Genomic DNA, 16,302 nt, shown 5'->3' on the forward strand with positions numbered 1-16,302 from the left:
GAAGTCTTTATTAAAATAAATGTTTTCACTGTAATGTTGTTTAACTTAACGAAACCAATATTCAAGTTGCTCCTGAAACACAAGCTCTGTAGATCATGAAGTTTAGGAAGGTTAAAAACACCACTGGTATTTTTGAGTCAACTCAACTCAATCTCAACTAATATGTTATTATTTTCAATCAACTTTTGGAGCACATGTACAAAATATTAATCGCTGTTAATGTCTAGGAAGCCAGGTTGTGGCTGTTGATCCCTAATATTCATTGAGAATCAATTATTTAATATAATATACCTGAATTTTCTTCTAAACTTAATTGTAACTAAGTCATTTATGTCAGTATCCTTTTTGGGAGTGTCTAGCTCATCCAAAAGGTGGTAAAATTTCATATGTCATATTTAGAGATTAAAAATTAAGCCCAAGCTAAAGTTGTAAATTTGCTCTGGCTCAACTAAAGTTGTTTGAATGAAAAGAGAAACTGTCATTTAATTAAAAATACCAGCAGGTGGAGACTATCATATGTAAAGGTGTCTTCAAAATCTTTGACTCCAGTGTCCTCTCTTTCCAGAACTTCAGGTGCATCTTACCAGCTGTGTTCCCCTGGACATGATATTGGCATTTTAATGAAACATGCCCCAAACAAAACTCCACCTTCTTCTCTCAAACCTGCTCCTCCCTAGTCTGTATGCTCAATCCATCACTGAAGCTAGAAACTGCAAAACCATCATTGCAAAACCATCATTGACTTGTATTTTGTACCTATTGGCTTTGCAAGTGAAATGGCTGAGTTTTTCTTAACATTTTAGTTTGCAATAGTTTCCAAAGTTGCCAAAAATATCCAAAAGTTTCCAAATGCCCTTCAACTAGATTGGTCACCAATTTTTAACATTTTCTCATATTTTCTTTCTTTCTTCCTTTCTTTCTTTCCTTCTTTCTTTCTTTTTCTTTCCTTCTTTCTTTCTTTCTTTTTCTTTCTTTCTTTCTTTCTTTCTTTCTTTCTTTCTTTCTTTCTTTCTTTCTTTCTTTCTTCCTTCCTTTCTTTCTCTTTCTTTTTCTTTCTTTCTTTCTTTCTTTCTTTCTTTCTTTCTTTCTTTCTTTCTTTCTTTCTTTCTTTCTTTCTCTTTCCTTCTTTCTTTCCTCCCTCTCCCTCTCTCTCTCTCTCCCCCTCCCTCCCTCTCCATATATCTATATGCATACACATAGTCATATAAATTTTTCTATTCTGTTTGAGAGTAAGTTACAGACCTCATGCACCTTTCCCCCTAAATATTCATTGTTATTTTCTAAGTATAAGAACATTCTCCTACATAATCACAGTAAAATTTTTAGAATAAAAAATTAATATTGGGGCTTCCCTGGTGGCACAGTGGTTGGGAGTTCGCCTGCTGATGCAGGGGACACAGGTTCATGCCCTGGTCCAGGGGGATCCCATGTGCCACGGAGCGGCTGAGCCCATGGGCCATCGCTGCTGAGCCCGCGTGCCTGGAGCCTGTGCTTCACAGTGGGAGAGGCTGCAACGGTGAGAGGCCCACGTACCGCAAAAAAAAAAAAAAAAAAAAAAAAAAAATTAATATTAATACAATGCTATTATCTAATCCATAAGACCTATCAAATTATTCCAATTGTCTCTTTTTTGTTGTTGTTGTTTTGTTTGCTTGTTTGTTTTGTTTTTTTGCAGTACGCGGGCCTCTCACCGTTGTGGCCTCTCCCGTTGCGGAGCACAGGCTCCGGACGCGCAGGCTCAGCGGCCATGGCTTACGGGCCCAGCCGCTCTGCGACATGTGGGATCTTCCCGGACCGGGGCACAAACCCATGTCCCCTGCATTGGCAGGCAGACCCTCAACCACTGCGCCACCAGGGAAGCCCTCAATTGTCTCTTTAATGTCTTTTTTATCATATTTTTAGCTGGTCCAGGATGGAATTAAGAATCACACTCACATTTAGTTTTCATATCTCTTTAGTCTCTCTTGATCTGATGTGGTTCTTCAGCTTTTCTTTGTCTTTTGTGACACTGATATTTTTGGAGAATACATTCTGTTGATTTTACATTTATCAATTTGGGTTTATCTGATATTTTTAAGATTAGTTTCAGATTATATATTGTTTGGAATATAATGTAAGTGATAATGTGTCTTTCTCAGTGTATCACATCAGGAAGCACATGGTGTCAATCTGTCTCGTTATGGATGACGTTACCTTGGATTACTTGGTTAAGTTATTATTTACTTTTTCCTTCTCATTCACTTCTTTACTCTCCATGTCCAACTAGCCCTTTGGAGCTGTCAATTCTGAAAATTTCCCAAATTCAGACTTTTTCCTCCATTTTCATGGCCTTTGCTTAGATTGTTTTCTTAGCTTCCCCATTCATCTTCCAACTCTGACTCACTTCCAACCTCCCTTCCCTAATCTTGCCAAAGTTGCATTTCTGAAATACAGATTTGGCCACAAATCTCCCTGACCTTTAACAATTAAGACTTTTAATTCCACTCAACTCCTTATAGTAGCATTTCCAAATGACCTTATGTGGAACACTATTTCTTTGAAATAACCTGTGCAAAACAGGGTTCTTTGGTCAAATAAGTGTGGGAAATTCAGTTTTTATTACCTTGTCTTGTATAGCCATGTGGATTAGTGTACTGAGGACTCTGAGAACTTCTGCAGAAAAGAAATCCAGCATTCCTCAAACTTACTTGAATAAGAATCCTTTTGTTTACCTCAGTTCACTATAAATAACCCAAGAAACAAGTGGTCTATGAAATTAATAGTTCATAAAACACCTTTTGGAAAATATTGCTGTGTAGTCCATTCTCCTTAGCAAGCTTTACAGTGAAACTCACCTTGCCTCTCTGCTTGGACAGCCCAAAATCTATCACTCTCTCCGCCAATATTCCCTTTCTTTTATTAATCAAAAGCTACCGCTACCTCATTTCACTCCATACTCACATGTCTTGTTACTGCCCAAACAGTGTCTTCTTTTTATAAAAATTTTTATTGGGGTATAGTTGATTTACAGTGTTGTGTTAATTTCAGGTATACAGCAAAGTGAATCTGTTATATATATACATATATCCACTCTTTTTAAAATTCTTTTCCCATGTAGGCCATAACAGAGTATTGAGTAGAATTCCCTGTGCTATACAGTAGGTCCTTATTAGTTATCTATCTTACATATAGTAGTGTGTATATGTCAATCCCAATCTCCCAATTTATCCCTACCCCATCTTATCCCCTGATAACCATAAGTTTGTTTTCTACATCTGTAACTCTATTTCTGTTTGTGGATAAGTTAATTTGTACCCTTTTTTTAGATTCCACATATAAGTGATATCATGATATTTGTCTTTCTCTGTCTGACTTACTTCACTCAGTATGACAATCTCTAGGTCCATCCATCTTGCTGCAAATGCCATTGTCTGAAATGCCCTTTACTGCTCCATGTCTCTTCTGAAAACAAAACAAAAAAATGAACAGAAAGACCAGATTCCTGTGTGTTCCTTTTCCTGCTTACAGAGAACACTTCAGTGGCCAGATGTGTGTTTCCTTGCTCTCACACTGCACTACTTTACTTCTGGTATTTCTGATCACTAAATGTGTGGTAGTTTTCCCACACCAGACAATTCTGTGACACCAGTTGGGTACCCTACAATTTACCTCAATTCTGACACTATCTACCTGGAGATTGCAGCTCCCACAAGTTAAGGGCCCAGTCCTACAAGACTGCCTCTCCACGTCCCCCACTTCAGATGCCAGTCACACGTCTGGGTTGCTACCTGCGCTCTGACCACTGGCTGTAAACTGGGGGTCTCTACAACCTACTCCTCAGGTCAATTAATTTGCTAGAGAGGCTCATGGAACTCAGGAACATAGTTTACTTATGAGATTACTGGTTTATTATAAAAGTCTGTAACTCAGGAACGACCAGCTGGAAGAGATGAATGGGGCAAGGTATGTGAGGAGGGGCACAGAGCTTCCATGTTCTCTCTGGGCACAGCACCCTCCCTGTATCTCCAAGTGTTCAGCAACCTGGAAGCTCTTAGAACCCCATCCTTCTGAGTTTTTATGGAATCCTCATTACCTAGGCATGATTGATTAAATCATCGGCCATTGGTGACTGATCTCAATCTCCAACCCCTCTGTCCTCCCCAGAGGTCAGGCAGTGGGGCTGAAAGTTCCAACACTCTAATCACTTGGTTGGTTCCCCTGGCAAACTAAAGTGTGGTTGAAAAAGGCTTGTTATGAATAACTAAATACATTTTTACCTCTATTATCACTTAGGGAATTTCAAGGATTTTGGGAGCCCTGTGCCAGGAACTGGACAAAGACCAAGTACATATTTCTTACTATAAATCACATTATCAAAACCTCCCACCCCTTCTCCTGGGTCACTTACACTCCTGTTAACAACCCAGTTCAACTATTGCCTTTCTCCCAAAGTCTGCCCTGGTCTTCTTCTCTCTGCTCCCTTCATGTTCCCCTCTGTTGAGGGCTTTTTTTTTTTTTTTTTTAGAAACTGAAAAAGAATTTATTTATATCTCAGTGTAAGTGACTCAAGTGGATGTACAGCAAGAAACACAGCATTGAAAATCAGCTATACCCCATTATAAAAATAAATTTTTAAAAAAAGAGCAAAGACTGAGAGAGAAATTCTTTTTTTTTTTTTACAGCAGGTTCTTATTAGTCCTCAATTGTTGAGGGCTTAACATGCTCACGCTAATTACTTGTTGGCATGTCTGCCTCTCTCCCCAAATGGTGAGCTTCCTGAGCTTCTGGGCTCCTTGTACACCTTGTAAGCATCACAAAATTTGGTAAGCCCTGAGTGACTGATTGTTGAATAAATGAATGAACACAGGCTTGATATTTTCTACATACTGATGAGACTGCTGACATCAGCCATATCCAGTGATTGTATTAGATGATTGACACTGAAGGGACTTCTGTATCAAGCCAAAATTATGAGTATCCAAAATAGATTACTTATTATTATTATTCATTCCTCTTTTCTCACATCACTTACCTTTACTTGGAAATATATGTTACAAGGTATATGAGCAAAATAACTTATTTCTTTGAATATTAATCAAAGTCAGCGGGTATCAGACTTATTTCCATTTATAAGATTTGTGAATTAAGAAGGTATAATCATTTTATTACCTAGTAACCAGAGAAAACTTTATGACATATGTGCATTTTACATTTCTGAAACATGATTTATCCTCTATAGTTTGAGAGAATATGTGAGTTTGATACATTTAGCTTTTAGGGCAAATTCTAAGCTTATAGCCACACATTTCCCAGTTTTTCTGTTCATTCAAAATGCCTTTACCAGTCTTTTCTTCTTTCATTTAAGATATTTGCATACTTAGTGCAATCTAAGAAGAAAATAAAAGATTTGGTTAGTACAGTGTATCTAGTTTCTTTGAAATGAAATTTAGAACTGGATAGCTAGTTGCAATTCATTTTGCCAGGTAAGTGCATGTTGCTGATAAGTAAACCCATTTTGTTTAACATAACATAAACAAGTGATGACAGGTGATGGGAAAGTGTTCTCACATTTATTCTGACTTTTGTAAACACACCTATCTTATAATATTCTTAGCCTTCGTCTTGCAGTTATAGATGTGATCCATCAGACTTTACATTTGTTCAATAGAATTGATGAAAACTGTTGTCTATGGCAACTGTGTATTCTTAACCTCACGCCTTTCCAGTTCAGCCCACCAAAGGATGTAATAAAAGTATATTAACTGAACAGGAAAGTTGGGTCATCTAAGAGCGTCGAGAAATGGACTCCTTCCTAATCAGAGACCTCAGAGCCTGAAAGTGCGCAACTTAGTTCCTGTCCCTTTGGAGACAATGTTAATGGGAATAAACTTTTCCACAGCAGTAGAGACACAGTGTTTTTTCCACGTCGCACTCCAATTTTTTGAGAATGTGCTTGAAGTCAGATGTTGAACTAAACTCTAGATTTCTGTCTTCTATTTCAAATACATTCCACACAGATTATGGCACAAGTGAGGGGTATACCACTCAGCCTCCCCACGCACTATGATTCATAAGGAAACCCCTTTTACTGGCTGCCAACAAATCAAGAGCTTGGGAGAGCAGGGTTTGAGAGCGGGCGGATTCAGAGTGAGCTTGGGCTGGGCAGGAACACAGTGTGCATTCCAAGTTGGCAAAAGTGTGCAGTTTACAATTACAAGGCAAGGAGGAGCTGCTGTTGCTGAAGAACAGTCAAAGAGGCTAATAAATACTTAGTAAATGAAGCCAAAAATTGAACAGTTCTCTCTGTTTCTCTCTCTCTCTCTTTCTCCCTCTCTCTCTCTCATTTCTCCAGTGTGTTTTCAAAACTGAGACATTAATTGTAAAATTTCCAAAGTCCCTTATTAATTGTTAATGGGCAAACCACTGTGTTATACTTAGTAATCTCTGCAGCTACACACTGATCCATCCTTAAAATTACAGCTAAACTTACAATGCTGAGCTATGTGGTGGTTTGAATCAGCATTACCATACAAGGCAGCTTTGAATTCCTCATGGTAATCTTTTGTTACTCTTTTTAAGTTTCCCTAGCAGTGCCAAACGTCTTGAACTTTGTGGAATGAATATAAACTTTATAAACATAAACCTTTGATTCCACTTTGAAATCTGTTAAATAATGCCAAAATTATATTAATAATGTACATTTCAAAATCAAAGGCCTAGATTACTTTGTTTACTTTAACCTTAGAAAACATTTGTTGTTATCTTTGGATAACTGATAATTGGGCATCGCAACAGCTGCTTTCAGGAAGAAGATTATACAATCCAGAAGCGATACTTGGGCTGCAAAGCTGGCCTTTGTTTCTGGGTTGTTTGCAAATGTCTCAGATATTTTAGAAAGTTGTCCCTTTAAAATCTCCAAAACATTTGTTAGAAACAGTTCATAATGTAAGTATGTTTCCCTTGGCATCTCAGCAGGGCAGTTCTTGTTTTCTGCTCAAAATATGAGGGATTTGGTTGAGAAACAGAAAGGGTTTTGTCTTTAGCAGGCTGACATGGGGCTGCTGCTGGCTGCATGGCCCAGAATCAATGTGATGTAGAGCAACTTCTTAAGGAGAGAAGACCTTTCTTTAAAGGATGCACTAATAAAGCTTTTGGAAGTTGCAGAGGTGCATGGGAGAAATTCCTGTACAGGGCAAACAAGCCAAAGAAAACTATTTTTATGTGGTCCTGACATAGTTTATATGAAAGGGAAGAGACATGTACTCACTATGGCAGTATGGTGAGGTGAGTAAGAATTCAGACTTTGGGGCCAGATTGCCAGAGTTCGAATTTCAGTTCTTCCCCTTCCTAACTCTGTGACTTGTGCCAAATTACATAATTGCACTGTCCTCAGTTTCCTTATCTGTCAAATGATATAGTAAAAAATACCTACCTGAAAGGTTTGTTGTAAGGATTGAGTGTATATGTATAAAACACTTAGAACAGTGACTAGCTTTGCTGTTCAAAGGAATGTTAAGGCGGGGCTTCCCTGGTGGCGCAGTGGTTGAGAGTCCGCCTGCCGATGCAGGGGACAGGGGTTCGTGCCCCGGTCCAGGAAGATCCCACATGCTGCGGAGCAGCTGGGCCCGTGAGCCATGGCCATTGAGCCTGCGCGTCCGGAGGCTGTGCTCTGCAATGGGGGAGGCCACAACAGTGAGAGGCCCGCGTACCGCAAAAAAAAAAAAAAAAAAGAATGTTAAGGCAATTTTAAAAAGGAGAAAGTGACTATGAATGAAATTTGTTTAAAAAAAAAATGTTCCAGCCCAAATTTGCTCTCATTTAATAATGCTTGCCCCAACACACACAAGTAAGAAATGCCATTTTAAAGCTTTAAACTCTTCCTTTGGTAAAATCCTTATTAAGTACTCCGAATAAGGCTCTGTGATTATCCCGCAATGAGTTTTTTTGCTGGAGATAAGTAATGGAAATTCCTATGTTCATTTTATAAGTGAAGAAGCAAGAATTATTCTCAGCCTTCGATGGGAATACTGAACTCTCCCTCTAAGATAAAACACTTTATGTCAGCAGCTCCGCCTGTAGTGCTTTCTCTGCTTTATGCTGCCATCAGTAGGAATGGGCAGAGAAGAATCCTTAACAAATATTAAATGGTGATGATGATGATTTCACAATAATTGCCTACAGTTACTTCAAAGATTTTGCAAAACTGCAAAGGGATTTCCTGATATTGGAAAATGCTGGGTGCAGTGCCATTTGGTGGAAAATAGAGTGAGGCATGGAAAATCGATTCAGAATGAAAGTCTTGTATGTTGCTATGGTCCTATGTTGTCCTCTAGCTTCTCTTCCCCGCACCTCCCCCTGCTCCATTTCAAGTCTATTAGCAGAACTTCGTTTGGAACAAGAAAAAAAAGAGAAAATGTGTGTGGAAATAAAATAATGTACTGTATGCCTTTGTTAAGCAGGACTGTCAAAATTCACATACTCCCTTACATATGCTTCAATACTTTGAAGGTATTATATAAACTGCAATTAAAGGGAAGTCATGCATCTTAAATTTGAGAAAGAAATTATAAGAAATCGAGTAAATCACTGATTGTGATAGTATTATTCGTTGGTAAACTGTAAGTTTTGATAAATTCCTGAGCTAATTTCCAGATTTTATCTCTACTCTTCTATCACAATGGATTGCTAGTTCGTTTAAGTGTCTGTCTCCTTTATGCGATTGTGGACTTCTTGAGGGCAAGGCCTATATTGTACACAGTTTTATACCTACAGTACTTGGGAACTTTTGGGTTTTTAATAAATTCCCCCTCAGTCTTCCCTAAATAAGTGACTTTTATTTCATAGGATTTGGAGAATAAACAAGGCCCTGTATCCTGTATTCTAAGTTCTTTCCCTGAATCTTCAGCAGCATTGAAGGTGTTTCTCACCTTGGCAACTGGAGTGCTGAGGATTCCATTTGTCCAGTAGGAATCAAGACCTGAAGACTCCTCATAGGAATATAGGCCTTCCACTTGCTCTAGGACCATGATCCTAACCCATGGAATGTACTGTCTTGAAATACTGATCACCAGGTTTTCTGAATCCAGATTATTATAACTGTTTCTGATGTTTATAAACTCTGCAGATGGAGTTTATGGATTTACATTTATTGACTGTATGTCTGCAGAAATCCTTAAGCAAAGGGAGAGGAAAGGTAGATAAAAGGATGAAAGTTAATATCCCAAGTAATACATTTATATAAGTAACATTTTGTAGTATCTGGAGCAAATTTACATGTTTTGTAGAAATGCTCCTTTATGTATAATGTTATGTATTATGTATAATAATGCAGAAAGGAGAATTCTTGCAAAACATGCATATAATAATTCTGTTCAATAAGTGTTCCAGATATCATGGCTGCATAGCAAATTACCCCAAAATTTTGTGACATCAAACAGCCGTTCATTATGCTCATGGGTTCTATGGTTCCAGAATTTGGTCAGGACACATGGGTTTAACTTTTCTCTGCTGATGTCAGGGTTTCAGCTGGAAGACTCAAGCTGGGGACTGGAATTATTTGAAGAATCATTCACTCATGTTTCTGGTAGTTGATGTTGGCATTGGGCTGGGAGCCTTAGTTCCTCTCCACATGGGCCTCTCCACATGGACTGGGTGGGCTATTTTTGGTTTCCTCACACTATGGTGACTAGGCATAACCCTTGAGACAGAGAGCCTGGAGAGGTCATATCACTTGTTATGACCTAGCCTAGGAAGGCACGCATGCCACATTTTCTTCATCTAGGTAGTCACAAGGTCCTGCTCAGGTTCAAGGGGAGGGAGGATAGACTCCAGATGGTGAGTGGCAAGGTTCTGGAAGAGCATATGGGACCAGAATTATTACCACAGCTATTTTTCAAAATGCAATCTGCCACATAGGGATTGATATTCTCATTTTATAGAGGAGAAACTGAGACAAAGTTTAAGTGGTTGTTCAGAACTTGCAATGCCTATTGTGGAAGTACCAAAACTGTTTGTATAATTTTTATTTTTTCAAGAGAAAATATACTAAACTTGTCATAATTTTACCCTGGAAAAAATAGAGTAACATGGAAATCATTTCAAAAGTATCTTTGACATATAGTCATATTTCATAAGGAAACTCGGGCTCCTTTTTGAAAGTTAATATGAGATGCTAATGTAACTTTTATCCATTGACTTCTTTTTTTTTTTTTTTGTGGTACGCGGGCGTCTCACTCTTGTGGCCTCTCCTGTTGCGGAGCACAGGACGTGCAGGCTCAGTGGCCATGGCTCACGGGCCCAGCTCTGCGGCATGTGGGATCTTCCCGGACCGGGGCATGAACCCGCGTCGCCTGCATCAGCAGGCCGACTCTCAACCACTGCGCCACCAGGGAAGCCCCTCCATTGACTTCTTTATCTTTATCTGTATCTGCAGCCACAGGTTTTTCTTGAGCATCAGATTTCAGGTTCTAAACTGTACCCTTCCACCTGCCTCAAGTTCAACATGTTCCAAAGCTAGCCCATCATTTTTTCCTCAACCTAGCTCCTCCACAAGTGGATTTCCCATCTCTGTGATTGTTACCATCATCCTTCCAGTTGGCGGGGCTGGGGCTTCAGAGCTGTCCTTGACTCCTCCCTGTCCTTCTATCCCACTGTGATAGGTCTTTTAGACTCTGTATTTGCAGTGTTTCTTCTATTTATCCATCCACTCACCTAAGAAAACAGTGAAAATAACTTCTGCTATCAGAGAAGACATTTCAATATCACAGTCACTCTGGGATCATTTCCATTGTCTTCTCTTGGGGACAGGTCTTCATTATTTTATTTTATTTTTAAATATTTAATTTTATTTATTTTTGGCTGCGTTGTGTCTTCGTTGCTGCACGCGGGCTTTCTCTAGTTGCGGTGAGCGGGGGCTACTCTTCATTGCAGTGCACGGGCTTCTCATTGTGGTGGCTTCTCTTGTGGAGCATAGGCTCTAGGCACATGGGCTTCAGTAGCTGTGGCACACGGGCTCAGTAGTTATGGTGTGTGGGCTCTAGAGCATAGGCTCAGTTGTTGTGGCTCATGGGCTTTGTTGCTCTGTGGCATGTGGGATCTTCCCAGACCGGGGCATGAACCCATGTCCGCTGCATTGGCAGGCAGATTCTTAACCACTGTGCTATCAGGGAAGTCCCCGTCATTACTTTAATTTCTGTTTATTTATCTATCTCTTCCATGAGACTATGGAGAATTGAGAGCAGAAGTCTTGCCTTGTTCACCCCCAGTTCCCCAGCATCCCAATATAACACATGACCTAGTCAAGGGATGTTTGTAAAATGAGTAAAAAGTCCGCTTTATTTATCTGTATTAGTTAGGAAAGGTTAACTCCTATGACAAACAAACCTAATCTCAGTGGCTTAAAACAGTAAAAGCTTGTTTCTTGCTCACATATGTTCCAGTATGCATGTCCAAGGGCCTTCTTTATTTCTTGGCTCCACCATCTTCTAGGGGATCTTGAGTTTTAATGGCCAAGCCTAGAAGGGGACTGCTTTACTTTTGTTCATGTTCTATTGGACAAAACTGCATACTAAAGCTTGTGAGCCACTGAGTTAGAATGAGGGTGAGAGGGTGAGACTATCAACAGGAGGGCTTGAAAGGAACTTACAATATCCCTGATGAGAAACAATGAGGTTATCCACTAAAGTGTTGGTTATGGTCTTGGAGAGACAGGCACAGACAGACTGAAATGTGTTTCAGATGGCCAGATAAGTCAGCATGGTAGGGGCACCAAGGAACAAGTTATAGGTTGAGAGAGAGAGAGAAATCAAGAGAGTGTGAGGGAGCTTGACAGGGGAAGTAACAATGTCCTGCAGCTTGAAAATGGATTGGGTAGAGTGAGCTGGTGGGGGGAGCAAGCCAAGCAAAATCTAGTAATGTCACCCCAAGGACTTCACAGTGTCTCTTCCTCTGACTCCATGTCATCTCTTGCCATGTAAGTGGCATCCTGCCTAAGAAAGGTGCCCCCAAATGATGCCCCTGGCTCATCTCACAGGCCAACAGAAACCCCAAGCTTCAGAACTAAACAGCTGCCTGGGCATCCCATACCTTCCAGCTAAAGACTCTGAACTCTAAACCATCATTCACCTTAGTGGTTTTTGTCATTCGCCTACTCAACGGCCATTTCTTCTCTTCCTCTATCAGAACATTAATTTTCTTCTGGGTGGCCATATGCCCAGCTCTCAGGGTATGAATTATGATTGGATAACTCAACCATAGCTACTATTTTCCTTTTCTTCAGATGGGGATGAGCATGTGAACTAGTTTTAGCCAATGAAATGGAAAAGTTAGGTAGGTCTGCTGGTGCCTCCTGGGAAAGATTTATCTCCTTGTTAAGAAAGTAAAACCTTTTGCCATCTCTCTGCTTTGTATCTTGGATGCTGTTATGTGAGGGAGTGGTGCTTGAATGAAAGGACAAACCTGAGAATGGAATGCAACACATAGAGGATAGCAGAGCACAGAGATTAAAAAGAGCTTGTTCTGAGCCAAATTTGGGCTAGCCTATGTCTTTAAGCTACTCTTAACTGTGTTACTTACAACCAAAAGCATTCCTAATTGATTACTTATCCTCCTCTAGCAAACTAACCTTGGTATGCCCCTCAGTCCTGTTTGCCCCAGGTATCTAGATTTTTTTTTGGCCTCGTTTGGAAACCTGATATCCATTCTTCTTTGCAAATCCCCTAATTTGGCTCTATCCCTTCCTACACTCCCTAAATTTACCTCTATGCTCGCTGGAGTTCAACTTCTGGGAACTGCAAACTCCCTTGTACTCTCAACAGCTTCATCTTGCTCCAACTGATTCCTGGTTTTCCTTCCAGACCTTTCAAGCAGAGGCCAGCTACTTTTTCTCCCATATGGGCATTCCACAATGCCGGTGGGGTAGGTGTCTTCCTCATTCTCCATTGTTATTTCCACTAATTCCTTTTTGTTTCCTCACAATCACAGCTCTTTGAAGTATATCTAGTATGTGGCCACAGACTTTACCACCCATTTCTACTCTTAGATGCCATCTTCTATCAAATTCCAGGACACTCCTTCATGGGTTTTTTGTTTTTTGTTTTAAATGACTTTAGCCTCTGGCTCACTCTTCTCTCCACTGATTTCCCTGTTTTTATTCTTGGTGACTTCAATATATTCATAGATGTCCAACCCACACTTGGGCCTATTATTTCCTAGACTCCTCAAATCCAACAATCTTGTCCTCTGTCCTGCTCAGTGTAACTGTGAGGAGGAGAGGATCAGTGGTACTTAGCCAGAAGGTCTTTAGACTCCTAACCCCAGCCCGCCTTTGAACTATACCATGTTGCCTTCACAGTCACTACTTATGGGGACATCAACTCGAATGTCTCTGCATTCAATAATGGCTGGCTCTAGTAAAGGTACCAGGGTATAGGTTGTTTTTGCTATTTGTCTGAAGGTTGAGATATCCTGGGGGGAAGTATCATTGAAGAAAAATCAATAGCATCCTTCAAAATGTCAGCATAAAATGCCATTGAAAACAATATAAAAGGTTAATGATACCTTGCTTTGAGGGTTTCAAAATACATTATCAGATTAAATAGAAGCTACAATGACATGTTGTCCCCGTGAAGAGACAAAATAATTAGCTAAGGCTATTTAAACATGTAGTAAATATATGAAAAAAATCTATTAATCAAGCCAGAATGTGTTTCAGGTTGTTTGATCAAAACACACCCATGTACCCCTTTCATATATGTGAATATTCAGTACAGTCGTCAGAGTTGTCATTGAGCACTTCAATCGGGAGACGTCAGGGAGGGGCAGGGCATATCTAGTAAGAATTTGTGCTAAAGTGCTATTTTATGGAGACATTGATGGAGTCATAAGTTTTCCAAGGAATTAAGTGAATAGCCAGAAGACAAGTTCAGATATGCCAGGGCATCTTGAGACAGAGGCTTAATGCTGATCTTGGGCTGTGGTGTCTCTTTGGTAACCATGGTGAAGCTGGATGAGCTTAAACACTGCATGTTGAAAATTCCTTAAGAATGAGTCAATAATGAATTTCTTGCCTTTGGTGAAATTGGGCTGAAATACTTCAAAGTCAGATTTGGAAACCTGTGCTTGAAGACTTCAGAGTCACAGAAGTTTCAGATAAAGTTCATTAAAGGAAAAACAACCCTCATCCCCTCATTTCCAAAAAAATTTAAAAAAAAATTAAAAAAGATACCATACCAAAAAGTATGATGACTAGAGTCTCTTGAGTAACTTGTATTTCTTAAAGGGATTGGATAACCAAATCCACTGATTTCTCAAAATTACAACTGTATTCAAAGGTTAAGAGCAAGATCCTTCTGAGATTTTGAGATGAATAGGCTATGTGCAGATTCTGTGAATGAGTTCATGATTAGTCATTCTAACATGTCTGATTCTTCCAATAAGGATGATAAATGTATTACTTCAATATACTTTAGCAACTGATGTGTCAAAATCTTCTTTTGAACTTCCTGGGTCTCAGGAAAGAAATATCTCCCTTCTCTTTCCTCATCCAACATAGTTATTCTCAAGTACCCACGGCTGAACAGGGGAATAAGAGAATCAGAGTCATCATTATACCTTTTAATATCCAAGATATTGGCTTCTGCAGAAGGGAAAAAGGCATTTCTTTTCTTACTGTCTGTGGTGCCTTTATCGTGGTTCATATTCTGGTATTCTTTTCCTCCCTGTCTAGTCCCTTTCAGGGTAAGGGTCTCTCAACTGCTAACTACATAGACATGTTAGTCAAATGCCCGCTATATTGAGTACAAAAAATGGATAAGCTATATGTATCTGAAAAATAGAACGTAAATGAGATTTGGATGATAGAAATTTCTATTTATTAACCCCATAAGAAATAAGTAGACCAAAAGTTTATTCTTCATTATCTATTTTTGAAGAAAAAAATGCACACATTCAGATAGAAATATTTATTACTTTCCTATCTTTTCCCCATTGCAAAGGAAGGATTTAACTCTGGCGCCAGTACCAAGTAAGCCATTATTTAGAATTGAGGTCAATGCAGAATATAAAATGATGGTGGAAAGTGAGGCGGTGAACATATCCTAAGGGCTAGAGGAAAAATAAAAATTATAGAATCTAGTAACCATCTTACACTCTTGTTAAGTGCTTATAGGACAAAGTATTTGAAAGACCTCTTTAAAAAAAAAATCTGATTAACAATTAAAAATGGTGCACATTCTCTTGCATTACATTTCATTACAGTTCATTCTGTTGTATTAGAAAGCCAAACTAAAACTTAGTCAGGGTAATGAGTCAAAACAAGTGGTTCTGTATTTCTCAGGCAAAGTAGTTTATTCTTTTAGGAAATGCCTAATATACACGCAATCAGTGTCTCAGGTAGTAAGTGATGGATTTAGCCAAATTTCTTGAGCCTCTACATCTCCAAAACAGCCTGATTCAATCTCAGCCGCAGGAGACTGCGGGCTGCGCAGGCAGACATGTGGAGTAGGCCTGTTAGCATGCAAAGAAATTTTTTCAATTTATTCCCACTTAGCCATGTGTGGGAAAATTAACTTGTTCAACTTCGTGGAAAAGATGGAAATATATGTTGCCATTCGAGATAAGGGTAAAAGAGAGAAAGCATAAAGTGGTATTTATAGACAATGATGGATATCTGTGATATTAGCATTTAAAATTGTGTGCAGGATTAGAGTACTTCTTAGATAAGGTGATGTGTTCAAGACACTCTTTTCATGGCTGGGGAAGGCACAGTGCAGAGGGAATAAGTGCAGATATCTGTATGTTAGTGAGTGCGGGGTAGGGTGGGCCGGGGGAGCTGGCTGTGGAATTTAGGAGAAGCGCTATTAGCCAAACAGACATGAGCTGAAAAAAATCAAAATCAAATTATTCTGGGTATGTGTCAGAGAAAAGTGCTACTCCTGCTATGACAAATGCTTCAGACTAAGAAGAAAAGAAATCTCATGACCTGCTAATATTAGGAATAATGAAGTTAAAACTATTCCACATTTGCTTCCCTTTTCACAATAGGCTGCCATGAAAAAATTCTTAGAAAACCAAACAGAGTTGCAATTTGAGTGTAAGAGTAATACTTGTTAGACTTACCTCAAGAAAATACAGCTTTCCCAAACAATTAAAATGACATTTTCTTTCCTGAAAGAAAAAACTCGTGCATGACTTGAAAACCAACAATTTAAATGCTTTCATTTATTATAAAGTTTCATAAAATTTATCCCTTCACCATAATGAAGCACCTAGTTTCTGTCCTGTTTTGTCAGAAGTAGCCTTTATGGGGTGGGGGGGGGGGGTAAT

Source organism: Neophocaena asiaeorientalis, unplaced genomic scaffold (genome assembly GCF_003031525.2).
Source record: "Neophocaena asiaeorientalis asiaeorientalis breed wild unplaced genomic scaffold, Neophocaena_asiaeorientalis_V1.1 scaffold116, whole genome shotgun sequence".
In the NCBI taxonomy this organism is placed as follows: Eukaryota; Metazoa; Chordata; class Mammalia; order Artiodactyla; family Phocoenidae; genus Neophocaena; species Neophocaena asiaeorientalis.